This window comes from Tetrao urogallus, assembly GCF_951394365.1.
Source record: "Tetrao urogallus genome assembly, chromosome: 6".
NCBI classification, from domain to species: Eukaryota; Metazoa; Chordata; class Aves; order Galliformes; family Phasianidae; genus Tetrao; species Tetrao urogallus.
This window is the reverse complement of record NC_136819.1, coordinates 24324616-24350670: the sequence shown is the minus strand read 5'-3', so window position 1 is coordinate 24350670 and position 26055 is coordinate 24324616. Positions and strand designations below refer to the sequence as shown.

Here is a 26055-nt window from a genome sequence, read left to right as displayed (position 1 = left end):
TAGAACCCTTTAGCACGTGAACCAACCACTCTTTTAATGCTTTTTTACCTGAATGCTTTACAATGATCATTATTTATTTCTGTATGTTAAGATACATCTTAGGGAAAGCGCTATCACTGTAAAGCTGAGACCCGGAATCTCAGTCATTGTTCAGATGTTTATTGCTGAGCCATGTCTGGCCACAAGCATAGACAGAAAGTGCTGAAATCTCATCTCCTAAAGTTGGCACATGTGACGTGTTGTGCTATACCTGAAAGGTGTACCTTCTAGTCTACACAGCAAAAATTATGCCCAAGTATCACTTTCTACCTCACACACTCACCCCTATGCAAAGAATGGTAACTTTATGAAACTGCTTTTAATTTTCTTGTTAAAAGTCATTTCGGGGTGTATTGTGACCAAATCTGGAGGTCAAAATATTTTGCCGCTGGTTTTGACATCTTAAAAATATTTATTACACGTGTTTATAACATGCTTTATTAACTCAGTGTTTCAGGTCCTCAGCCTTCACTGAAAATTCTGGACAGGTAAACCTCCTTCTCTGTCCTTCAGGAAGGCTGGGAAGGTAATTTCTATACTATAAAGACATAAACTCTACTGCTTGCAAATAATAAAAAAAAAACCCGTAGGTATATCTACAGTAACTTTTTCTCATGTTTTTTGAGGTGACACTTAGGATCAGTGGGTGCCACTTAACATGCTTTGCTTCATGTACCAGAGCACGCTTGGTTTGTGTGAAATGGATTAAATCCAGCTGGATGACACAAACCTGGAAAATCCTATTTCAGGTGCACAGTTGGTACAGCCATTAATGGGTATTCAGGCTAAAGTATTAGAGCTTGTTCAAAGCAATCACTCCTGAAAAGACATTGAAACGAGGACAGCATGAAGTAAATCAAAACCAAAACAAACAAAAACCAATTGCTTTTCCTGTGCACCTGAGAGCAGGCATGCCAAGGCTTTTAAGCCAGCGCTTTTTTTTTCCATTTTGGTTTCTAACTAAATAGGTTCCTCTGTACTGGAGAACAGTTTGGAAGACTTAAATGGTCAAGTGCATGTTATTTAGAGAACTGAGATGTTTCTCGGTAAAGGGGAAAAAAAAAAAACAAAAAGGAGATCTCCTTTGGGTTCAATCACTTGTCAGGTTATGCTGTGTGTTAACTCAGTCTTCTGCAATTATGTGAAATCAGAGCAAATGACACTCATCACCATTTGCTTAACGCTACTTCCCAGTTCCACAAGCTGTTACTTCATCCTCCTTCTTGTGCCTTGTTTGGCTGTCACTGATCGCATCAAACGATCGCTGGCAGAACCACCCCTGCATCCAGCTGTACGCCTGTGCCCGGCGACGGTCTTAAAGCAGCACACCTGTCAGCACAACAACCTGCGCGCTGTTATCGCCGTGCAGCTGACGGCCAAGGCGTAAGGCTGGCTGCCCCTTCCACAGCACTTGGTGAAGTGCCGATGAACGCCCCACACCACCCCGCGGTGGGCAGCTTCCCCTCCGCTCGCGCCGCCGTAAGGGCTCGCAGCTCAGCACTCCGCCTGCCCCGCAGCCCGGCCGCCGGACCCCGCTAAGATGGCGGCCCCTGACCCCCGCGCTTCCTCTTCCGGCCGAGGTTGCCATGGCGCTGCCCCCCCTCGGCCCACCCTCAGCCGCCGCCGTGTGTGTTTACATCGGGCGGGAGGAGCCGGAGCGCTGGGGGAGACGGGGACGCAGCAGGCTGCGACGGCCGCCCGCCCTCCATCCCCTGCGGGCGGTGCGCGGGGAGACGCGGCATGAAGGTAAGGTGAGGCGGGGAGCGGCCCCCCGAGGAGCCGGGGCTCGGCGAGCACCGACCCGGGCGGGCCGGCTCCGCAGCGCGGGGGTTCTGCGATCTCCTTGCGGCTCGGGGCATCGCCTGCGGTTCTCCTCTCTCGGGCCCTTCCGAGGGCATGCGGGAAGACAGCCCTCCTGGTTGGCTTGCCTTGCAGCCCCTGGTAGGGATGAGGTCGATCGTCTCGTTTTGAACTTGGTGTCCTGGTGGAGGTGGATGCTGGGATGGGGTTATTAAAGTTGTAACGCAATAGCTCTTGCTGGAAAGGTTCTCTTTGCAGTTGTTGTGCTTGCCCGAGGAGTCAGGCACAGGATTACATCGCAGAAATGACTTAGGGTTGTGTCAAGGTGTTCCTTCTATTGATCTCTTTTGTTTGCAAGTAGGTGTCCTTATGAGCTGCTCCCCTCCATCCAACACTCTGAAATATGCAGCACACTGGGTGCTCCCTGTCTCCTCGGTTTGTTTAGCAGTGAAAATTTTATCCATCCTTTACATCGTAAGCTCATGGAGGCAGAAACTGTATGTACCTATGGCCTGCACCTGTTGTGATGGGGAATCCTGACTCAGGCCTTTCTCTGCGAGCCTCAGAGCCAACTGTGGGATGAAAGTTGCCCAGTTTATAAATACTTTTAGTCCTGGGCTGTGCAAATTCTGGTCACTCGAGTTAAGTATCATCTGCACATGTATGAGGGGCGCCATCTCTGAGTGTCTGTGCAGCTCATGGGTGGAAGAAGAGAGGCAGCTTCCAAGCATATGGAAAGAAGTGTATATGAGTCACAAAATTGCAAAGAAGGAACCTCGAGAGATTGAGTCCAATCCCTTTGCTGAAGCAAGTTCAATAGTTTGTATAGGTAGACACCCAGATGGGTCTTGAATAACTCTGTAGAAGATGCCGCAACCTCTCTCAGCAGCCTTTTCCAGTGCTCTGTCACCCTTACTGAAAAGATGTTATTCCTGCTATGCAGTGTTAGTTTTTCATTTTGCTTAACAGCTGAAGGTGTTGATTTTTCTTCTGTTTGATTGCTTGTTCTTATAGAGTGGGATAACAAAAATATGCATGAGGAAGGTATTTGTAAACAGCCTTATGGCCTTGGATAAGCTGTTGGCTTGCACAGCATAACAGAAATCTCAGCCTGTTGGCTGAGTACTACATCCAGCTTGAGGCCAAAATAGAGAAAAGCTGCCTTTCAGCTTCTGTTTTATTGCATGTGGGGTAAACTGCTGATTATTCTTGCTAAGCCCATTATTTCTGCTGAATTCTTCTTTTGCCTTGACCAGAGTGGGAAAGCTCGCGGTTGTTTTGAATGGCCTAACAAAAAACATGGCAGTGTGTGAGAGTTGTGATGTGGTTGGAGGGAATTCATGTGTGTTCTGACTTCCTTTTTTTCCCCCTTTTATCATCTGTGAGCATTTCAGTCTAACAAGCTCCATAGTTTTCAAGTAACTTACTTCAGTATGTATTTCTTTCCCTCTGCTGTAGTTTTTGCCTGAGTAAGATGTAATGTAATGTAAGATGCATAATTTAAAGTCTGAAGATATGGGTTGTGTGTGGTGGAAGTAATTTATGTTTTTAATAAACAGCTGTAATGCATCAGAAATGTTTGTGCCTAGTTTTTTTGTTTTGTTTTTTTTTTTTTTTTTAGCTCATAAAATGGGGAAGAGATTGGAGAGGAGGAGAGTTCTGTGTGGTGTGAGAATTGGATCTGAACCTTTTTCATGGACCTGCTCACAGATAATTCAGTCTGATTTTAAAACAAATCAATTTGAAGTTTTTTGAGTTGTTGATCAGTGCAGGGTAACAACGTTTAAGAATCAAGCTTTTTGAGAAGTTATCTTTCCTATTTCTTCCCTAAATGCTGCTATGCCTTGGAAAGTATATCTGAAGTTGTGTGCCTCTTATCAGCATTTGTTTTGAGCCTTTTTTGTTGTTGCTGATTAGCAGGTTGCTGAGAATGCAGGGCTGTCGGAGTAAAACAAGCTGATGCTGGCTTGTGTAAGGATGATCTGTCTGTTTGGAAGAGTGGAAAGCAGCTGAGGAGAAGTGGTAGCATCAGGGGATTGATCCTTCCGTGATCTGTAACTAGTGTCTCATGGTTGCTGGGGAAACTAAAGTTTGTGCTTTATTTTTAAGTCAATCAAATAAAATAAGTGTTCTATTAAAAAGGTACAGGGAAAGCAACGTGGCAAATTAGTTATTTAAAGCTTGAAGTGCTGAAGCTGGAGAAGACAGGATCATGTCAGTGCTCACTTTGCTTCTATTCCCATCTCTTTCAGGCACTGGTGATGCTTAGAGATGGCATCTATGGAGCTTTCCATAGCACAAAATATAAAATTGGTTGAAACCTCCATTTCCTAAGCTATAAGATAGGAATGAGATGCAGTTCGCTTGAGGGTCGACCAGTGCTATACATTGGAGTACGTATGCAATGTGTGAAGAATATCAGAATCACAGAATTGTAGGTGTTGGAAGGGGACCTCCAGAGATCACTGAGTCCAAGCCCCTTCCAAAGCAGGCTCCCTGCAGCAGGCTGCACAGGTATGTGTCCAGACAGGTCTTGAATATGTCCATGGAAAGAGACTCCACGACCTCCCTGGGCAGCCTGTACCAGTGTTCTGTCACCCTTACTGTAAAGAAGTTCTTCTGCACATTGTTGCAGAACTTTCTATGTGCCACTTTATGGCCATTTCCTCACAGATCACTGAAATGAGGTTGGCCGTATCCCTTTGTCTCCCACATTTAAGATATTTATAAACATTAATAAGATCCCCTCTCAGTCTTCTTTTCTCAAGGCTGAAATATTTTCTGGCTGAAATATGCCAAGAGCAAAAGCTTTTCTTCAAGGGCGGAAGATTATGATGGCAGGAAAATGCACCAGGCTGCATTAGGAGCCTGGGTACCAAGCCTCTTAGGATAAGAGGGCTGTTCCATTTACTGGGGAAGTGGATAACAGTGGGGAAAGGACCTAGCTTTCACCCATCACATTCTTGGATCTTGTTGGAATTGAAGAATGGTCTTGCTTCCTGGCTAGCCACCTCTTTACATCTTATTTTGAACAGGTCAATGAATTAGGACATTGGAGTCATCCCTGGTGGCTGCCTGATGCAGCAGCTGCTGCAGTGACTGCTTCTGCTTCTACCACTGCTGCTCCTGTCATTGCTCTAACTTGAATGCACTCAGGAATGAAAAGCATTGAGAGAGTCTCGGGGTATTGAAATCCTTCTTTGGGAAAGCAGGCTCAAAGAGGTGATTTTGTTGAAGTAGCTGCTCACCTTTCCATTGAATTCAGATGATCGTGTAAAGTATAGGGAGAGGTGGTGGTGCTTGTGCTCACATCTGAATTACATATTTTGGATTGAGAGTGTGCAGTATGAAAATGTTTCAACTCTGAGAAACTTTTATAGCTATATTTAAGAAAACAAACGTGATCTTACTGCCTGGAGTTGTTCTGTTTTTCTTACTGCTTTTGATATCCGATGCTGGCAGGAGAACACTAGAGATCTAATACGGGGTAGGTGTTTTGAAGATGAAGTCCAATCAAAAGTTAAGGAAAACCAAAGTAAATGTTTCTCTCGCTTGTAATTTCAAACGGTTCCTGAAGGGTGTCATGGATTGTCCTGTTAAAACTTGACGTATGCGTAACTTTGTGTCTGTGATCCTGCCTAGCAGGGCTCATGACAGCTGAAATGAAAAGCAGTTTGGAAAGGAGCAGCTTATAAAAGGGAGAACAGTCAAGATATTGCTTGCTGTGGAGTATGTTGTCTTTTTTTTTTTTTTTTTTTTTTTTTTTTCCCAGCATGTAATCGTAAATTTTTTATAGGAAATGGGAGGACAGTGAATGTAACTGATAGAAAAAGTAAAAGGGTCTACAGACTGTACAAATACTATAAGTAGCTCTGACTTACATATTTGCCTATGATGGAGCACCTCTGGTAAGTGCACAATCCTATGAACTTTGTGGTGGTTTTCCTTTCCCTGTGTTTTACCTGAATTTCAGAGGGACAGAAAGAGGGTTCATGTCTTCAGTGTTCTGGGCAAGATATGTGCTAGCAGAAGTGGAGCTCTTTAAGCAGTTCATTTTGTGACGGAAGTCATGAAGGTGGCTTATGCCTGTGTTAGCAGACCTTGTGATCTTACCACTTGTGCACTGCTGCTGAAGTTCTTTCTAGTGCAATTCCTGTGCTTCCTTTCTATGTAAATATCAAGGAAAAACCTGTGCACCTTGGAGATCCACAGAAACTGCAGGCAACTGTCAACAGAGTAAGTTCTTCCTTATGAGTCAACAGGTGCAATGTCTAACAATGTCTTGTTATGATCAAGTGCTTTCCCTATCTGACAGCTGTTTTGTTGCTGGGTGAAGTAACTCTAGCTGTAATGCTGTATGCAGCAACTTGTGATCTTATTTACACTTCTTGCAGTTAATTTGGAAGCAAATGAGAGAGATTTCTATGATGCCTAAAATAGAATGGGCATTCTTGCTGGCAGTGCTTCTGGCTTTGGGTTGATGCATGCTGGTTAGGTGTAAAATTGGAGAGCTTGGGGCTAGCAGATGTAATGCTTGCTCTGTACGTTAAGTAAATAATTTGAGATGCTATGGCTTTAGAACACAATGACAATAAATGTACAGAGCAACATGCAAGGCTCTGAGCTTAGAGAGCTGACATTCTCCTTTGTGAGGAAGAAAATAGATTTTACTACCTAGCCATCAGTAGAAGCACCAGGATAGTGATGTGCAGTGAGTGCACATATTACAATTACAATATTACAATCTCCTTGTTATTATTATTATTATTTTTTGTCTAAAAAATGAAATGTTAATTTTTTAAGAAATCAGCGTCTGTTTCAGGCTGTTCGGTGGAAAGCTCTGACTATTGGGAGTGCTCGTGTTTGTCAGGTTGGATACATGCTTATGTACTTTGTATCTTGAGTTTTGTCACAGAAACCATTGCATTCTAGCTGTGAAAGCCCTTGGAAAAACTGGTTATTTCAGCTCAATAAAGCTAAACCAGTAGTTGTGCACTATTAAGGAAATGCATGCAGGTAATGTAATTCAAGTTAGCCATATGAAACCGCTGTTAAGGAACACTGCTTAGTGCAGCTCTCTGTGAGCTTTTTAGAATACTGCATGCGAAAGTCTCCCCTTACTGAGGACAACAGCAAGGAAAGAAGTGCTGTCTGTAGCGCGGTTCAGACAATACTAATGAACTCTGGTGCAGGCCTGAGCTATTAAACAGGGCTTCTCATCTGTGTTTTAGACAAGTTTCTCATGCAGTCTCCAGCTCTCTTGAGTATAGAGATACTTGCATGTCTCATTAGGAAAATGGAAAATATTCCTTCTACAGTGTATGCTGTCCAGCTTCTTTAGTCAGTAACATTGCCACTAATCATTAAATCTACCTGGCAAGAAACGAGATGGGGAAAATATACTGCTTTTGCTATTTGAAAAAAAACTTTGGGTCATAAAATCTCATTAGTGTTTACTTTTGATGGTAGGAGTATTTTTTTCCTCTTCCCCTATGATATTCGCTATATCAGAGAATGATCAGTTGCTGTTAGAGGTTAATTGATATTTTAATATATTGGCAATTATTTAATTGCTTTCAAATTGGTGTGCAGTGCTGTGGGATCATGCTTTGGTCCAGTATCATTCCATATCCGTGCTCTGTTTCAAGTCTGTCTGGTGTTGCTGTAGTGACTTCTCTGTATGTATTGGACTGTCTCCAACTTTACTGATTGTTAATGTTTGAATTACTGTGCAAAGACACTTTGCCTTCATGGAACTTATTTTTCTCCAAGCAAGTGCAATTCCATGCAGTCAGTTTTATAGCCCAAAAAAAAAAAAAGACATTCTGGATGAGGAATACTCTTCCTTGTGGAGACAGCAGTTCAAACTGAAATTGATAGCAAATCATGGAGCCTTTTTCTGGGTAATTTTTCAGCTCTCATGCTGCAGCAGTATATTATCTCTTGGTGATTATGCTGTTGAACCAGCTCAAAGTGAGGAGTGCTCTTAGGGTCGGGTCAGTACGTGGTCAGAAGTGAGGTGTTTTGGTTTTGTTTATTTTTCAAAAATGCTTCTGTGCTAATGCTAATTTAGTAACTAAACTCAGATGGAAAAGATTTGTCAATCAAAATAGATCTCAATGAAATTGCTAGCTCAGAAGTGCAGAACTGTCAGAACTGTTGCTGACTGTATTGACGACTTGTTGTGAGAGGGTAAGAAGTGCAAAGCAGACTGTTTACTATCTTGCTGAATGGAGAATAGACTGTGGCATTGCTATGTGGAGAACTTATTTATGCCAAGTAAATCCTAATTGGGATTACTCACAGTGTGGAGTTGTTTTACTATTGTAGAAATAGGATTTGAACTCTTCTGTTGAGAACAATAGAACTTGGGCTTGGTTTGGGGTTAGCTGCACAAAAACTGTTTCATTGCCCACTTCCTCTACAGGCATGTTCTGCCCCATTGTTAAGACAAAACTAGATGTTGTTGAAATCACAGCCTTCCTAATGTGTTTGCCCAAGTGCAGAGAAGAACAAGTAATCTAAGCAACTTTTCCAGTACGTTCTCACAGTGTACTAGGAACAAAGTGCTATAATTTTACACTGCTGTCGTCCTCAGCATTTCTATTTCTGTACTTTCCTTTAATGTTCTAGGGGATTTATAACTGCAACTCAAATTCCCCTTGGGCTGAAACCTAGCACAGAAGCTCTCATTATGGGCTAACCTTGTTTTGCGGAATTAAAAGCAAAGCATCCGTCAAGAGGCTCTCATCAACCTACAGGAAAGTGAAAAAACTGTTTATGGTTGCAGATCAATTTTTCCTCTCCTCTGCAGGAGAAGTGCAGCCAACTTTGGAAGCCTCTGAAGTGTGGGTGTGCAGTTAAGTGATGGCTGATTCACTGGAGCGTTCCTATGGCATTTAGAGAAATTTAAATGGAAGTCTTAATTCTACAATGTACTGAAAGCTTATTGCTGAAATAAAACCTGCAGCTGCAACAAACACCTGCCTCCAGAAGGTGCAGCAACTGTGCTGCCAGCTTGTTTCTGCAGTTGAAGAGCAGCTGCCAGCACTGGTGTTTAGGCTGGTAGTTGGTAGTGTTGGGTAGTTCTGTGCCTTAGCTGACAATTAGCTCCCTGGAAAGGAGACTTTTTGTTGAACTATCTACACCATGTCTACTTGTTGAAAATTGTTTTTTAAAAGCAAAGAAATCTCGTTTCCTTAGAAACTCAGGCTTTTTGTCTTTCTATAGAAGCAGAAAAGACATTCCATCCTAAGCCACAAGTCACTTCCAAGTGTGAAAGATGGGATAACTTAACTTGATTAAATATGAAATATTGCAGGTAAGTTCTCTGGAGCTTCATTACAGTGGTTGGATAGAGGAGAGACCCCAAATTAACACCAGTCTTACTGATGTCACTGTAGGAAAGTCGGACAAAACGTAGCTGTTGTTAGTGGGTCTGACAAATCTTTTGTCATCAGCACACGTTGGGTCTAACTATAACATGTCCCTTTTCCCTTCCATTTGGAGGAAACAAATCTGGGATGAGAAGAACTGCTGAGGGCTTCTTTTGTTTTTAGGAATGGGGAAAGTATGTGATATGCTGGAAACCAATTATATTTGGTCTCCTGGGCATGGAATAAGTATTCTTTAAATCTAACAAATAAAAGGTCAATGCTTTCACTAAGGTACTTTGAAAATGCCATGTTAGTTTCCCAAAGCTCTTTGCAAACTCTCCCCTGCTTAGGGATGAGTTCACCTGTTTTTTCCCACAGATCCACTCAGTTTTGTGACACTCTAGAGACACATCTGTCCTTCATAGTTATCAGCTGAGATGCGTTTTGTGCTACCTTTAAAAACAAACAAAACCAAGTAAAATGGTGTTGGACAAGTGCTCGGAGTGGAATAGTGAAGCCTTCACTTCTGTTAATTTTGTTCTGTTCAATTGCTTTATTGGAATGATGTCTATGTAGAGTACCAGATCTGAACTTCGGTGCTGGGCAGGACAGAGGACATGTGGTGATATAGGCTGACAGCTGTAGGTTTGAGTAGGATGAGGCAGGAGGTGTGACCTCATGGGCCTCTATGGAGAGGTGTTTCTAGAAGGAAGGTAGGTTTGAACAGGGGAAGAAGTGAGGCTCTACTCTTAAGAGCAGTGCAGGGACAAATTTGAAGATGAACATTGGAAAGGAGAAACTGCTGTGAAGTGTTCAGGAACAAGAATAGAATCTAGGTCAGGAAATGCATACTTTTTTTTTCACTTGAAATTGCATAGAGAAATTAGGAGCTGGAGTTTGGCCAGGAGGCCAGAGTAATTTTTAAAGGCTGGTCTAAGAACTGAAACGCAACACTGCTGGTGTAGCCATGGCTTTGGGCTCTGAATTCCTCCAGCTTCAGCTCCACAAAGGGGAAGTGATTCCTAATAGACTTCACTATAATGGAGAGAAGTATGAGAGTATTCATCCGTGTTGCCCAATGGGCTCCTTTCTGCTTTGGTTTATTTTTGCCTTTTTTGTATGACTTATCTAGGAAAATATAGTGTTTCTAGGAATAGGGTATGAATGACAAGCAGGGCCAGAATTGTAAGGTATGTGCCTCTCTTTGTTTGGGAACAGCAGTGAAGCTGTTTTCTTACTAGTCATAAACTGGAGGGAACTTGAAATATTTGCCCCAATCTGAGATTTCAATAATAAAAAAATCCAGTGAATTTGTACTTACATTATCCCCCCCTTGCTGTTGTTTTTTTTTTTTTTCTTCTTGGTTATTCACTAGCCTAATCGTGGCTCAGTGAACAGTGAGTGAACAGCCTTCAGTTTAAGATTATACGTGGTAACTATTGTAGACTGGAGAAGTAGAGTTCAAAAGGTCTGAATATATGTGTGTGCAGAGGGGACTGGGATTTTTGGTTACTTCAAAATTCCTTGTAGGGACTTATTAGAAAGCTTGGCAGTTTCCATGACTTCTGTGTTTGGGTATTTACAATGACAATCTTGTGTCACTGTTGACTTAGACGCAAAGTGTTCCAATCATGATTGCCTAGTGTTGGGAGTGCTTCTGCTGTTTCTTTTCATTTCTTTGTAATCTGAGAATTAGATGGTATAGGCTGTTTGTGTGGCTGACTGTGCTGAAATCATATATTGATACAGTTGTCATTTTCAGTGTCGTTGACATAACTCAATACTTTGTGGAAATTACTGACCCTCACTGAGTGGGAACCTTCTTCCTTTCTGTCACTGCAGCGTTTGTAAAGTAGATTGCCTTTAAATATGCCGAAAATCCTGGCATAACACTGAAGGGCTGAGTTATACTCAAATGTTGGGTCCCAGGGAGAAGTGTGAGGTGCTGATAAGTGATTACACTCCTTTTCATGGCACTTATTTAATTCAATACTGGCAGTCCTCTTGATCCATAAATACACAGCCTTCTGTGAAACACAATGTGAGACAGCAAAATGCAGTTCTTTTCGATTGTATGTTCCTAGGCTCTGTGCCATAACCTATTCCTATAATAGTACATGTTTAAATCAGTGCTTCTTCAGTGCCTCTAGTGAGGAATTGAACCACTTTCTCAATTTAAAAGACTATACAAGCCTATATAATGAAAAGAATGTTGTGCAGTTAACAACCTACTGATGTTTCTGAACTGTTGATGCATCTTCCTGCTTCTTAAATGCTTGTAGAATAGAATAGTTCATTTGGAAGGGGCCTACGGAGATCAAGTCCAACTGCTTGACCTCTTCAGGCTAGCCAAAAGGTAAAGCACATTATTAAAGGCATTATCCTGTTGGAGGGAGCATCAGTGTAAAAGCAGTGTCTGCGTGCATTGCTTCTGCCATAGCTGGAGCTTGAGATGATTATTGTAGAATTGCTGTACGCTGCGTGGCTGCTCATCTGTAAGCCATTAACTTATACAGTTGTGTGTATCCCACTCTGTTATTCATCTGTCAAGGATCCTTAAGGATTAAAAAAAAACAAACCTCACTGATGCCTCATTATGGAAATAATCATTTAAAATGCAAAGCGGAGACCAAGAATTTTATCTGTAACTTAGTTATAAACCTTGTTATAAGGGAGTTTCCTAGGAGTTTTGTTTGATTACCACGCTGCCAGAAATATGGACATTTTGTACTAAATATTGATGATTATATTACCAAGCTTGCAGAAGACCCAGTGAGCTGAACTCAGTAGATATAACTAAAGAAGCAATGGACGTATTAATCTAATATACAAAGCAGTTGTGAAGAGTTTATATCTCGTGAATGACATCTGTCAATTTTTGAGCCCTAAATATTACTTCTAGATATGGATACTAGAACTTAATATCTCATCTACTGTTAACTGTTTCACATTTTAAGTACTTAGTGAAGTTCAGTACTGGCACTCTGCACACTTAGTGCTCTCAGTGATTAAAGTGATATACTGAAGTCTGATAAACACAGATGTCTGAGACTGCTTCTCCTGAAGCTCCCTACTTAGGGCAATTAGTGGCAAGATACGAATGTGATAAAATATCACTGAATAATTTGGCTTATACCATAGAAAGCATTTCCAACCTCATTTTAGGAAGTAAGAGATTTCAGGGTTTCTTATAGGCACTATTTTTGGTTTTTTGTTGTTGTTATTTTTAATATTAAATCGTGAAATATAGAAAGTAAATCAGTTTTTCTTCAGTGTTTGTTGGAACAATTATCAAAAATAAAAAAAAAAAAACAAACTGTTCTGAAAACAGCTCAAATTACTGTGATTTCTTAATAAAAATAGATTCACTTTAAATATTATTTCCCTCTCTCTGTTAGATGTTAAGAACATTCTATAAAAGTAGTAATTTTGGATCATGTACTTTTCTTCTGTGGGATTGCAGTAGCAAGTGTTAAAGTTCTGAATTGGAAGTGGGTGTTATCCAGCAGCATCTCAGCCACAGACTTTGTGGATCTGTTCTGGGCTCTATTTTCTCCCACCTGAATCATAGAATCATAGAATTGCAAGTTTGGAAACAACCTGCAAGATCACCTAGTCTAACCCTCCTCCCATTACCACTGCTACCGCAGGTCTCTAACCCATATCTCATAGCTCTCATCCAGATGCCTCTTGAGCACTGCCAGGGACGGTGACTCCACACCTCCCTGGGCAGCCATTCCAGTGGCTGACCACTCGCTGAAAGAAAGAGTTTTTCCTTATGTCTAATCTTAAACCTCCTCTGGTACAACTTATGGCCATTTCCTCGGGTCCTGTTCCTTGCCTGGGAGAAGAGGCCAAACCCCTCCTCACCACAGCCTCCCTTCAGGAAGTTGTAGGGAGCAATGAGGTCTTCTCTGAGCCTCCTCTTCTCCAGACTGAACAATCCCAGCTCCCTCAGCCGCTCTTCATAAGACTTGTGTACCAGACCCCTCATCAGTTTCATTGCCCTTCTCTGGACACGCTCCAGGACCTCAATATCTTTCCTGTAGTGAGGAGCCCAAAACTGAACACAGTACTTGAGGTGTGGCCTCACTAGAGCTGAGTACTGATCACCTCCCTGCTCCTGCTGGCCACATTATTTCTATTGCAGGCCAGGATGGCTTTGGCCCTCTTGGCCACCTGGGCACACTGTTGGTTAATGCTCAGCTAAGCATCAACCTGCACCCCCAGGTCCCTTTCCTCTTCACAGTCATCCAGCCACTCAGCCCCAAGCCTGTAGCGCTGCACGGGGTTGTTGTGGCCAAAGTGCAGGACCTGGCACTTGGCCTTGTTGAACCTCAGCCCAGCAATCCAGCTTATCTAGGTCCCTCTGAAGGGCCTCCTCACCCTCAGGGGAGAGACTAGTTAAAAGGCAGATGTAAAGAAGGCCTTGAGGACCTCAGCCTTATCCTCAGTGGTCATCTTCTCTGCTGCATCAAGTAAAGGATGGAATCCGCTGCTCAGGGCTTAAGCTGACCGTCAAACTAAAATAAAATGTCAGGATTAGCGTTGCCAGTATTAATAGCTGTACTGGAGAGCCGTGTACTTGGTGAATGCTAGTTAGATTGTGTGTAAGGAGGAAAACAATAGCATTTTGCATCCTTGTACTGATGGAAATGGCAGCAGATATAAACCAAAGGGGCTTCACTGTCATTGACTGTTATCAAGATAAACAATTGAGCGGGTTTGTCTAATGGTAGCAAAGTGAGACTACTGACTCTTCTGTAGTAATTAATCTGTAGTTAATGTCTGCTTTTTCCTTTAGTCCTGAGCACTCAGCATATCTCATCAGGCTGCATACAATTAGTATGGCCTTAAGCTTTGTCTTGTGTGCAGGGTTCTGTAACTGGGTTGGTTTGCTTTCTTTTCTTGAGTAATTTTGATCTGGCAAACTGGAAAGCACAGATGGAGGATTAGGAGACCTTGTAGTCTGGAAATCTCACAGCTATGGTTCAGAATGTTTGCAGTGAAACATTGGTGCCTTTTGTCCTACGTCTACATTTTTAATACGAAAATATATCTTGTTTTAGTGCACTAGCGTAGTTGTCCTTTCCTTTCTCCCTCTGTAACATTAATGGATAGAAATGTATTGGAATATGCTGCCTGTGGCTGATACAGAAATGTACTAAAGTGTATACTCTATTCAATTTCCTGTCTGGAATTTTCTTTACACATTCTTAATAGATCATATTAGTCAGGTGAAATGATGAGATAAACCTTGTTGTCTGCAACTGATTCTTCAGTTTGAGTTTTTGGATCAGATTATTTCAGTCCAATTACTGCTTTCTTATCTATGCTTTATGGTAAATACACTTTTTCCCTCCTTTCCATGATAACTACTGTAATGAATAATGTAGTGTTTTAACTGGTACCTTGTAGTGATTTTATCACTTTAATCAAAGCTGGGTGCTGTTGACATCAGATGTTTTTTAAATGCAGAGGAAGTCCTTCTTCAAGCCTTAGGTAAAGCTTGTACAGTTGTGGATGGCTGAAGTCAAAATTACGACGCACACTACGTGGCACATGTAGTAGGCTTGTATACTTGTGGATTTGTACTTGTGTACGTTGATATACATTTTCAGGTAGTCTAGACTACAAGCCCATTTATGTTTCCAGAGAGCCCCAAAGCTTTGTTTCTAATGGGTACTATGTTTCTGATTTCACTTTGACTAGCATTTGAAAAGAAATCCTTGACTATCCCTACTGTTTACTCTGCTTTAAGAGTGGGAATGGGAAGACAGGACCTTGGTTTTTTTCTGTGATACTTTGAAATTGAAAATGCAACAGTGTTTTCATAGCTCCAAAGTGAATTCAGTGACCTTAAATGCAACTGAAAGCTCCCAAAGTTGACAAATCTGATAAATCAGCTTTTGCACACAAGCAATGTTGGAGGCTCTATCCAAGATCCTGAAGGCTGGGAAGAAGAATTGCAGGACTTTGGAAAGCAATCTGGTGGTTTTCCAATAGATATTTGTGTTGCACGTGTAGATAGAAGTGTGACTGACGGGAAGGCTGTGTTGTCAATAGACATGGTTGGGTTAGGAGCAAGTTTGCTTTGTCTTTCTGTGAAAAATGAGGTGTTAGGACCATCTGGATAACTCGTGTTTATCTACTGCATTCAGCAGGGCAGCAATGTTTAAGAACCTAGTCTTGGTGAGATGTACATGAATCCTTTTAAATCAAAGGTTGAATTTCTTTTCTTGAAACTTCCAACTGATGGTGAATCCACTGCTGCCCTTGGGAAAGGAAGATTTGAAATGATGATTCCATCATATGCATTATAAATGAAAGGTGAACATTTCTGAATTATCAGTTTGGTTTAGTTCACTCAGGCCCTCATACTTTTTTAGTTTCTGGTTCTGTTAGCTTGAGGAGTCTTTTATTTTTGTTTTTGCCCCTCCTTTAAGTAATCAGACCACAGACAAATCTACCAGCAGCGTACTTTGTGAGCTGAAGGGAGCCCCTCGTGTCCTTACCTTCTGGCGTATTATCTAATCCAGTAATTAGTTCTATGGTTCCTTTCCGAATATTCTCCAACTTACCTCCTCTTGTTCTGTTCTGCAGGGACCTACCATAGAAACACAGATGGTGGAAGATGAAACTGAGACGACAAGTGAAGATCTGCCCCCTCATCTGCGGGAAGAACCTCCCGAAGGTACTGTAATGGCATTCACTACAAATTCTTTGCATTAAACTGGAGAAGTGATCAGGTCAAGGAAGTACTGTTTTTTCTTTCATGATTTGACTTGAGGGCCTATCTTTGCCTCTTATCTGTGAGAGATAAGGCTTTGCTGAGAGCTGAGCCAACCTCTCCTCTGGCCTACTTTTGCATTTGAAGAGGGCTGCACCCACTTCAGTGTTGATAATGTTCTGTGTTCTCTTTAACAATGTGGCTTCTGATTAAAATTGTCCTGGTCATCCTGCATGTAGGGTTAGAAATAAAAAGCCTCTTGTATTGTTTGTGATATCTTGAGCAATTGTTAGAGAAGACTTCCAAAGTGGTCAGCTGTGCAGCTTCCTGCTACTGATACTGGCCACAGCAGAGCACTGTTAAAGACAGGCATTTTGATTTTGTTTCTTTCTGCCATCTCTCTTGGAAGCCAGTTTAGCCATCTGAGAAGGAGGCTGTTAGTCAGTAGGAGGCTCAGAAATGCCAATTTTAATTAAAAATCTCATTTGCGGTGATATGCTCTGGATATATACAGGGAATGGATTTTTTTCAACTGTGTAAGTGTAGCTGATATATATATATATGTATATGTATATATGTAACAAAATAGGTGTTATTTTATTTTGAATAGAAGCTTGTAACATTGCAGCAAGCGATGTTTTGAGCTTTGTTTCCAGTTCAGTGACTTTTGAAACATAACTGCTCATAATCATTCTGGACAGCTTAAAGAACCCAGCGTGTGCTGAGGTTCTTAGTAGCAGCTTACTGTTTAAATATCGTGACATGTCTGTGGGAATCATGAATGTGTTTTATATTTTTCTTTAAGAGAAGAATCTATTCTTGATATAGCATTTATACTGACAGCCATTGTTAAAGAGCTTATGAGCCAAATAGTATTACGTGTCTGCTGCTCTATCCCTTCTTGTTGAGTATTCAGTTGCAGTTTTGACATTAAGTTCTAATTTGTTGGTCTGCCATTTCATACACTGTCTGGCAATTATGATATAGAGAGGTAAGTGAAATGCAGGTCTCTGCAACTTCTACGGAGCTGGAAGGAGCCACGTGTAGGAAAACAGTCATATCCTCTGTATACATATATATGGTTATAATTCTGATTTTGTTCTTTCTAAGTAGTGCATATAATGCACTACTCACAGTGTGTAGTTGAAGTCAGAATTCTGGTCGGCAGCCTGAGCTGATGATTACATGAGCTTGGAGATCAAATTCTGAAATGTAAAACATAGATCATCTTGACTCATAAATTCATCAGGAGTAGACTTATATTCTTGGACTGTGCCTTTGAATTGTGTAATCAGAAGGTTTTTTAAAATGTGACTGTGTTTTGCAAAGCTAGGTTTATGTCATTGAAAGTTCTTGCTTCTGCCTGCAGTTCTGCTTGTTTGAATACTGATTAGAAGTGTCAGTATTAATATTCCATGTGTGACTTGTTGGGTGGCCTGGGAAATGTGTGTGTCCTGGCCGTGCCTGCTTTGCTAGTGTGAGGGAGAGAACTGTAATATTGGAATTGGCTTGGCTAGGCAGTGGTGCAGTAAGTGCTGTGAGTTCTCTTAAAGTCTGAGACGGGAACTGTTTTGACTGACAGCCATACCAAGACTAACAAAATGAGAAGGATACTGAGAGCACGACAGGAATAGAGATGTCTTGGGAGAAATTGCTCCTGAAAAATGGCCATCAGGACGGTGCTGAAATGACAGCTGGAATTGATGGGACTGAATAGCAGGAATGTTGCTCAGAAGCTGCTACCTACCAGCAGGGACCAGCCGGAGTTACCAGACGTCATATAGCTGCAGGAGTGATTGCAGATAGCCCGTGACAGAAGCAGATCTCTGTTTTCAGTATGAAATATCGTTAAATGCTATCTTTTCTGTTGTTGCTCTTTGCTGCTTTCTGGTTTCTTCTGATAGCGTTTTCCTAATAAAGTCAAATGCCTCACAAGGGTATGCCACGTTGCTGCGCCTGGTGTCTGTGAGTCAGGCGCTGTGCCTCTTGCTGACGAGCACATGGGGATGGAGGGCACTCCAGAGCCTGTGTCCTCTAGCACGATTGGAGAAGATTGCATCAGTCACTGGCTGCCAGCTGGCGCTGCGTGTGTGCCCTCCTGAAAGGGGGGAGTTAGGAGCAGTGTGCTTTAGGGATATTGCAGTGAAATAACAGGTTTCTCTTACCGATCCACTTGGGACCTAAATCCAAGCAATCTACTCTGAGTTAACTGTTTAATATTGTCGGAATAACCGAGTAAAGATTTCAGCTGCAGAAGGCCCCTTGAGGGCGGCTGTGTGCCCCGCGGCCATTCATGGCAGAGCGCGGACGGTGTGCGAAGGGAGCCGGGCCGGCAGAGCCCCGTCAGCGCGGTACGGCGCCGAGCGGCCGCGGGGGGGCGCTGCAGCACTTCCCGAGCGCCGGGCGTTGGGACGGCCGCGGGGCTCCTCGCGCTCGTGTGTCTGCCCGCGTCCGAGCAAACGGGAGGGAGGGTTTAAAGCTGATAACTTCCTTCCGAAAGCTGCTTTGAGCGTGGCTTTCCGCATCTTCCACAAAGCCCCCGAAGCTTTTGATCCCTTAGTGTGATATTTTTACTTAATTTTATGTTTCCTTTGCCCAACTCGTGTTTGCCTTTATTCCTTCTGTGCATGCACACACCTTTCCTTTCTCCTTAGCCTTGATATCATGCCCTTTATGTGTTAGAAAGCAGGTGTCTGGAGCTGCAGCTATTCAAGCAGTGAAGGGCAGCCATCTCCAGGGAGGAGCAGGTCTGTTTTAAGTAGCGTGAAGCACCTTTGGCTCTGCAAGAGGTGGCACGTTGATCTGTTGCAGTGTGTTTGAACGCTGATCTGCTTTCAAGTAGATTGTCACTCAAATCTCTGCTGTTAAAGGGCAGTATGGTCACTTTATTTTGCTGCCCAGGTACTGCAGCTCCTGGCTGTATCTGTTGTTTCTTTTTCTGCCATTTCAGAGTTCTGTTGCTGACCATTTAATACAGCGCACTGTTAATTGCTACCGCCACCTTGCTTTTCTGTCCTTTTCCCATAAATTACCCAAAAAAGGGGATGGCAATGAAATATTCTGATGATTAGAGCTTCTGTAATGCGATCCATTATGAGTAGCTAGCATTTCCAGTTAGATGAGCAGGTCTCTTCTGTGTGATGATGTAGTGACCCTGACCATTCTCCTACTTCTTCACCCCATTGCCAAGCTGAGGGAGATGATCATTCCCCTTTATTCAGACTTGATGAAGCCACGCCTGGAATACTGTGCCTGGTTCTGGGCTCCCCAGTGCATGAGACGTGGACACACTGGAGAGTCCAGTGAAAGACCACAGGATGGAGCCAGGCTCTTTTCAGTGGCACCTGGTGCCAGAACAAGAGGCAGTGAGCACTAACAGGAACACACAAGGGTTTGTCTGAACATTGGGATGCACTTCTGTGCTGTGCAGGTAACAGAACACTAGCATAGGCTGCCCAGAGAGGCTGTGAGGTCTCTTCCTTGAAGGTCTTCAAAAGCTGCCTGGATGCGGTCCTGAGCATCTTGCTCTTGGTTTTCCTTCTTGAGGAGGGGTTGGACCTGCTGGTCCCAGAGGCTGCTGCCAACCTAAGCTGTTCCTCAGTTCTGCGGTCTTACACCTTGTGTCTACTATTTCTGTGTATTAAAAGTCTTCCCGAAGTCTCTGTGTACATGCTCTGTCTGTTACCCTAATTCTTAAGGGAAGAGTGGCTTAACTTTGTCAGACTGCAACTGTTATGCATTCCAGGAATGAGCCCTTAGCACGTTCTGGGGTATGGCTGTTCCTTTTGACCCTGCACTGCTAATTAGCATCCGGTGTGTGCTAAACCTTAGCGCAAGGTTATGCGGTCTGGTTGAAAAGCTGTGTTGCTGCTTAATGGCAGGAAGCCCCTCTTGGGAGCTTGCAGACCAGTTTGTTCTTCTACGGTCTTTATGCATTAAGCATTAAAATTTTATTGGCCAACATGCTATGATCGGTCTGTCAGTGAGCACGAGTTGTCTGAGCAGTCTGCTATCCCTTCTGCAGTCTTCAGGCCTAGTAGAGATGTTCATTCTTTGTTGCTGACAGATAGAACCTTGTGGAATAAAACTTTATTAAAAGCAGTGGGTCTTAGCAGCTCTGCAGTATACAACAAACCTTGGGGAATTTACTTTCCAAATAACTGTAGTGTTCCTAATTCAAATTTTTACATTTGCTGTGAGTAAAGAGCCTGCATGGATAGTTCCTTAAATCAGATGATTTGCACCAATTTGAAATGTAGCATCTTGTGTGAGCCCTATAATCTGTCTCCATGGAGGCATATAGCCTTTTTTGCTGTTCTATATCTTTGGCAAGATAGAATTATATCGTGTACTTCTGTGGGAAGCTTTAGGACTACTTATCCACAGTTTGGGAATCTCTCATTCAAGGAATTGGGGGATTTAGTGGATCACTTGTTTGGGATTGCCTTTGAGTGCAAGCGTGCCGTATTTTACCTAGATGTGTTATTTGTGCAGATCTAGCTCCCAAAATTGAGCTGCATTTTAATTCAGGTACCACTGTGCATTTGAAATTTCTGAAACTAACCTGAGTTCCATCTTCATACTGGACTGATGTTGGCAAGAAGATGCCAGCTGAAGCATGTCATCTGGGATGTGACTTTAAGTTTGCATCCATGCTGTTGACTGAGTGTATTCCTATAAGCAGTTTGGTTTTGTCATGAATATGTGGTGTTTTTCCCGGTAGTTAAAGAGTTGTTGACAGAGACACATCTCTATCAGTGATGCAGTTTTGTTGTCAGGCTGAATCTTTGCAAGTAAGTGCCGCACCGAGATGTAAATGCTGCAGACCTGAGCTGTGTCATGTTTTCTATCTTTCTGTTGCAAGCAGTGTTTCATGTGCTAGCTTCCAAACTGACTAGAGCTAAATGAGTGCAAAGGAATCGCGCTGGAAAACGGCGCAGTTACAGCCACTAAGTTTCCAGTCAGTCTTGAGCTCTGTGCTGAAAAATGTTACTTTTTTTGGTATGAAGGAATTTCATTAAAGTTGCCTGTGGCTCTTACTGTAATCCACTACATACATACATATGTATGTGCTTACACAGTCCACCAGGCTAATATCATCAAGAATTTCTCTGTAGGTATGCTATTTGCTAAGCCCTGCTCTGCTTTCCCAAGTCAAATCGCTCTTGTCGATGTGCTGTCCAGCAGTGCAAGCCTTCCACAGAGGAGCTCTTTAAGTGACCTGCTTTTCTTGTCTGATGGCCAGTTGGCAACACTCTCAGCCTGGATTCGCCTCTACTCCTGTGGTCACACAGCTAAAGCGAACGGCTGGGAACTGGGACAACGGTGATCTATTCCTAGCTCTGCTGTTGACGTATTCTATGGTGGTAGCCAAATGGTTCAAGTCTTCCTTGAACCACATTATTCTTTGTGTATAGAACAGAATTGACTATTCTTATAGAGATGGTTGAAAAAGCAAACTGTAACTTTTTAAGCTTTTGGAGGTAGAAGGTACTTGAAAGCTAATACCGAAAAATAGGATTGCAATGTATAAATAATATAAAACTTGTCAGGCTTTTTTTGAGTCCACAAAAAGGTGATTGAACATGCCAGGTAACTTCAAATAGAAAGACAGGTTTCTTAAAGAGCAGAGAAAGAAATTAGCAGTGAGGCTGTCTGTTCTTTGTAGCTAGGACTTTATGTACCTGGCATGTCTTCTCATCTGTAAAAACATTTCCTGAGCTGCTTCTGTGAATGGCCTGAGGCTGGAGAGCAACATTTCAGTATCATCTGTCTCTTCTTAAGGCACAGATTCAATGCAGCCATGCTCTTCTGCTGGCCAAAAAAGTTCTTGTTGCTGCAAAAAGAAATGACCTGGAGTGTCAGCTCAGTCTTGCGCTCAAAGTCTACCTTAGTGTTTCTGATAGAATTGTAAAGCACTTTGACGTCTACCCAAATTGTAATACCGGGTTTCTGTTTAATTTATTACTATCATCACTTTAGCGAAAGCTGAGATTCTTCCTCGTTTGAATTCTCCAGTGGTTATATAGGCTTCCTCGTGCTTTATTTAATTTTGCTCTCTGAGGGAAATCAGTAGTCTGAAATTGGAAGAAAATACTGACCCAGCGTGTACCCCATTTCCCCCCTCTTTCACCCGCAGCCCTGCTGTATTATTGCTGGTGTGTACCTGCTGCTGACAATGTGCATCTTCCATTCAGCAGCTATATTACGTGGTCTCCTAGAAACAGCATGAAAGCTATTTAAATTGTTTTTATTCCACTTCTCCCTCTGCCCTATTCTTTCCTCTTCACTATCTTTATATGATATAATGAGATGTTGCTTTGACAGCTCAGCATCCCTTTTCTCTAGCCTCCTCCATGCCCTGCAAATCATTCTGTCACTAAGTGTTGTATGTGTGCACAGCATATGCTGTTAATGGCAGCATAAATAGCCTCCAAGTGCCTGGCGGATTCCAGAAGAAAGGTTCTTGTAACTTAAGTGTGGGAAACCTCTTATCAGTGGATCTTGTTAATACGGTAACGTTGGGAAGCGAGTCAATAACCATCTGTTTTTCCCTGAGGGTGTTTGCACGTAGGATAGGGGCAACGATAGTTTCACCACTTGCCTTGGCACAGTAACTGTAAGTAATGTGCATCACCCAAATGTAAAGACATCTCTGGGTGAAGGGCCAATGGGAAGCTTCTGCCAGAGGATAAATCTATATCAATTACTAGAGAATGTATTTTATCCTAGTAATAGGGTTTTGAACTGCAAGAGCGTCAGAATTCTGTTTTGTGAGTGGCATACCTTATTGCCCTGCTGAAGCGGCAGATGTTTCTCACCATTTATGTAATAAATAGAGACAGAGGAAGTCACAAAAGCAGGAGAACATATATTTCTACAGCATATTACTCATTTTGATGTAGATCTCAGCAAGTTGTTTTTAATTAAATATTTTGGACCTGTAGCTATTGGTCAAGTTCTAAAGCTGAAAAAAGGAAGTGGTTTATATTTATTTCTAATGGGCTAAAAAAAAAAGTGGCAGGTGAATCTCACTTACTTACAGCTGCAGACTGAGGTACTAAATAAGAATGCTCAGCGCCATAAATCCAGGTCAGAAACGAAATTGAGTCGGTATATCAGTGTGTTAACAATGATGGTGTCTCGAACTGCTAAACTATCAGTGTTATAGCAGGCGATTAAATCATAAGGCTGGTACATGAGGCTGTTAATTCTGCCTCAAAACGGAGTGAAATGCCCACTTAACATTTCATAAGCATCTGTACTCTCAGCCTGGCTGCCTGTCTTGATTTTAGCTGTTTGCAAACAAGTTGAAGCACTGCTCTACCTGCCAGTGGGACTGCGTGATTGGCCTGGACTGTCTCCAGGACTGGCTGCTCTGGATCACAAAGCCACCCTTATTCTGAAAGGCAGATCTTCTTTTCAAAGCTGTTCATGAACTTAAAGATGAGCTGTAAATCTGAGGGCTTTACGTCCTTGCCCTCTCAGGTAGTACTCTTTCAATAAATAACATTCTTCTTCCACTATTTAAGCATCAGGTAGAGCTCTAGAGTAATTGTTATTGGGAGCATTCTTACCAGTGTGTGGTAAGCCAGTGTGTGTGTGTCTTAATTGTAATTTTCTGATCACAGTGAAGACACAGGCGCTTACTTTACTGATGTGGAGGATTCTCAAGCAGTTGTACTACTTTCCTGTCTCACGGGAAGACCTGTTCTCTTTCTATCCAGCTACATGTTGCCTAGTTGAGAAGAGTTTAGCTAGGACTGTATTAGGTCTACTTCTTTCTACCTTACTGTGCCCTCTCTGTACAACTAACACACTGATGGTTTTCAGTTTTAGCTCAATGTATATAACATACAGCAGGATATACCTGCTGCAAAACTTTTAGGTGACTTTGTATTTTGGGTTATATTAGTTAAATAAGACATCTCTTTTTTTCCCAGGTCATCTCCAGAAGAAAATAACGCGCATTTTCTTCTCATAAAACATTAAATCAAGCTTGCAGGTAATGGCAAAAACTTGGCCTTGATGATTCCGTGACTTGTGAAAGGGTCTTAGGATCTGGGATTTTGAAAAGAATGTGTTGGAAGCTTTGTGAAGTGGGGACAATAGATGAATAGACCAACTTACCTTCTAGCACAGAGACCTCAACTTTGGAACAAGTCTTTAGGGGCTTTCAAGAAGCACGAAGGAGATGAAGAGACCAAAATGTGTAGCTGTATGTGCCATTTACCAACATACTTATTCGTCCCTGTGTCAGTATCTAAGTAACTGATAATGTAGTTGAGTTCTGCTGCTTTCACCCTTCTGGAACTTACATTTTGTTGTAAAGGTGATAGCCCTATGCAGAAGTTTGAAGCCCAAAACTGTTTTTTGTACCCTATATAAACTGCTGATGTTTCTTGGTAATTACCAAGAATTAAAATACCATTACCCCTACCCCAACTTCTCCAGAGATATGAGGAGCAGAAGGTACTACTCAAGACTTTATTGATTTTTCTTTATTAGCTTTTTTTTTTTCCCCCTTAAAAATTCCTCTATTTCTTAAGCACGAAAACTGGAATAATTTTAGCTAGTTATGTGAAGCAATCATCTTTGGTTAAGTCAAATTTGTACGTGCTCAGTTCTGGAAAGTAATGGTATGTAGTGCCCTGTCCCTCTTACGGTCTCTCCAAAACCCAATGAACACATTCCCAAGATTTAATCCAGTGTTACTATAGCACTGTAAACTTAGGCCTCTGGGAAATGCAAATGGAGTCTGTAAGTTTAGTTGAGTGTGGACTGTGTGTGTATATGTGTGTATATATATATGTGTGTATAACTTGAGAATAGTGTTACTGTTATTACAGTGTTATGTTCGTGGAGTTTGGGGGCTGTTTTGTTTTTTGCTTAAAATATTTGATGGATTTAATCAGTCAAGTGCTTCCAGTGTATGAATCTTGTGTCCTTATGCTGAAAAGGAGAAGATGCACTTACCAAGGCTAGATATTGGCTAAAAATCTTGCTTACTTTATGAAAATAAATCTGTTTCCTGTGAAATCTAGCTGACATTTGAAGGTAGTGGTTACCTGAACCCAACTGCAGTCAAAATAGAGTTTGGTCCTTGGGTTAAGCAGTGTGCCCACAGAAGTAGTGCAGGAGATGTTCCTGTGAGCCCTGGTGACGCCCTGCCAGCGCTGCTCCAAAGCAGCTGTGCAACCAAAGAGAGAGCTTGCCTCTTTCTGCAGGAAGTGTGGACACAACCACATGGAGTTCACTTCTCCACTACTCCCTTTTCATGCAGATGGAAGGATGCACTGTCCAGCTGAGCAGAGCCTGTAGCATATGTGTGAACTTGTATGGAGCCTGAGGGCAGGGCTTGGGGCTGGTAAGTGCTGCAAGGCTCTCCTGGCATTCTCAGACTTTAGGGAGAAAGAAATGCTAGCAAGTTATTGTTAAAGATGCCTTGTGAGAGCATACAGGAGGGCACCTTTTGATGACCACGCTTCTGGCAACTTGGGTGTAGCACAGTGATTCAGGCAGTGGGGAAAGGGCATGGATCTGGTACTGTGACGTCACTTCTCTTGGCTCAGATGCAGGTATCATTAATATGGCATGAGAGGTTGGTATCTGATTAACTGAGAGGCTTGCTCTCATTTTGCATCACACGATGCAAGCTAACCACCTGGCATGCTGACATGTGCTATTAAAAAGAAGCACTTAAAGCTTAGTTGGGAAGGGAGTGAAGGGGTTGAGGAGCCTGCGCCTGTGTTCTCTGCTGGCTTGGCACCTGCAGCTTCCCAGTCAGTGCTGTACCCACAGTTCTGCGTTTTGAAGCACCTTCTTCAGCTGTCCTGCGCAGTGAAGCATTCCTGACAAAACTTGTGAGCAGTAAATAGCAAATGAGTTGTTCTGCTCAAGTAGAGCTTTCTGCGGGAGCGGTGTCGGCCTCGTTGCTTTTCCTTCTGGCGGTCCCTGGCCAGCCTTGTGGTGCTGGGACCCGGGGTGGGAGCGCTCCAGCACTGGGATTTTCCACTCGGAGGCTCCGTGGAAGCTCCGGCTGCTTTTGTTGCTGCAGGCAGCCCAGTAGAGGGCTGCCGAGCGCCGGGCCGGGCATCCGTCTGAGAGCCC

At 42.6% G+C, this 26055-nt stretch overlaps 1 pseudogene across 1 annotated transcript in view; it reads left to right on the top strand.

Moving 5' to 3' along the window:
* The first annotated feature begins 1625 nt into the window (after positions 1 to 1625).
* LOC306947975 (transmembrane protein 263 pseudogene) overlaps positions 1626 to 26055 on the top strand; it is a 181402-nt pseudogene continuing 156972 nt past the window's right edge. The window contains exons 1-2 of the transcript in view: positions 1626 to 1790; positions 15819 to 15909. The product of the transcript in view is annotated as a transmembrane protein 263 pseudogene (transcript). The remainder of the gene's footprint in view (positions 1791 to 15818; positions 15910 to 26055) is intronic.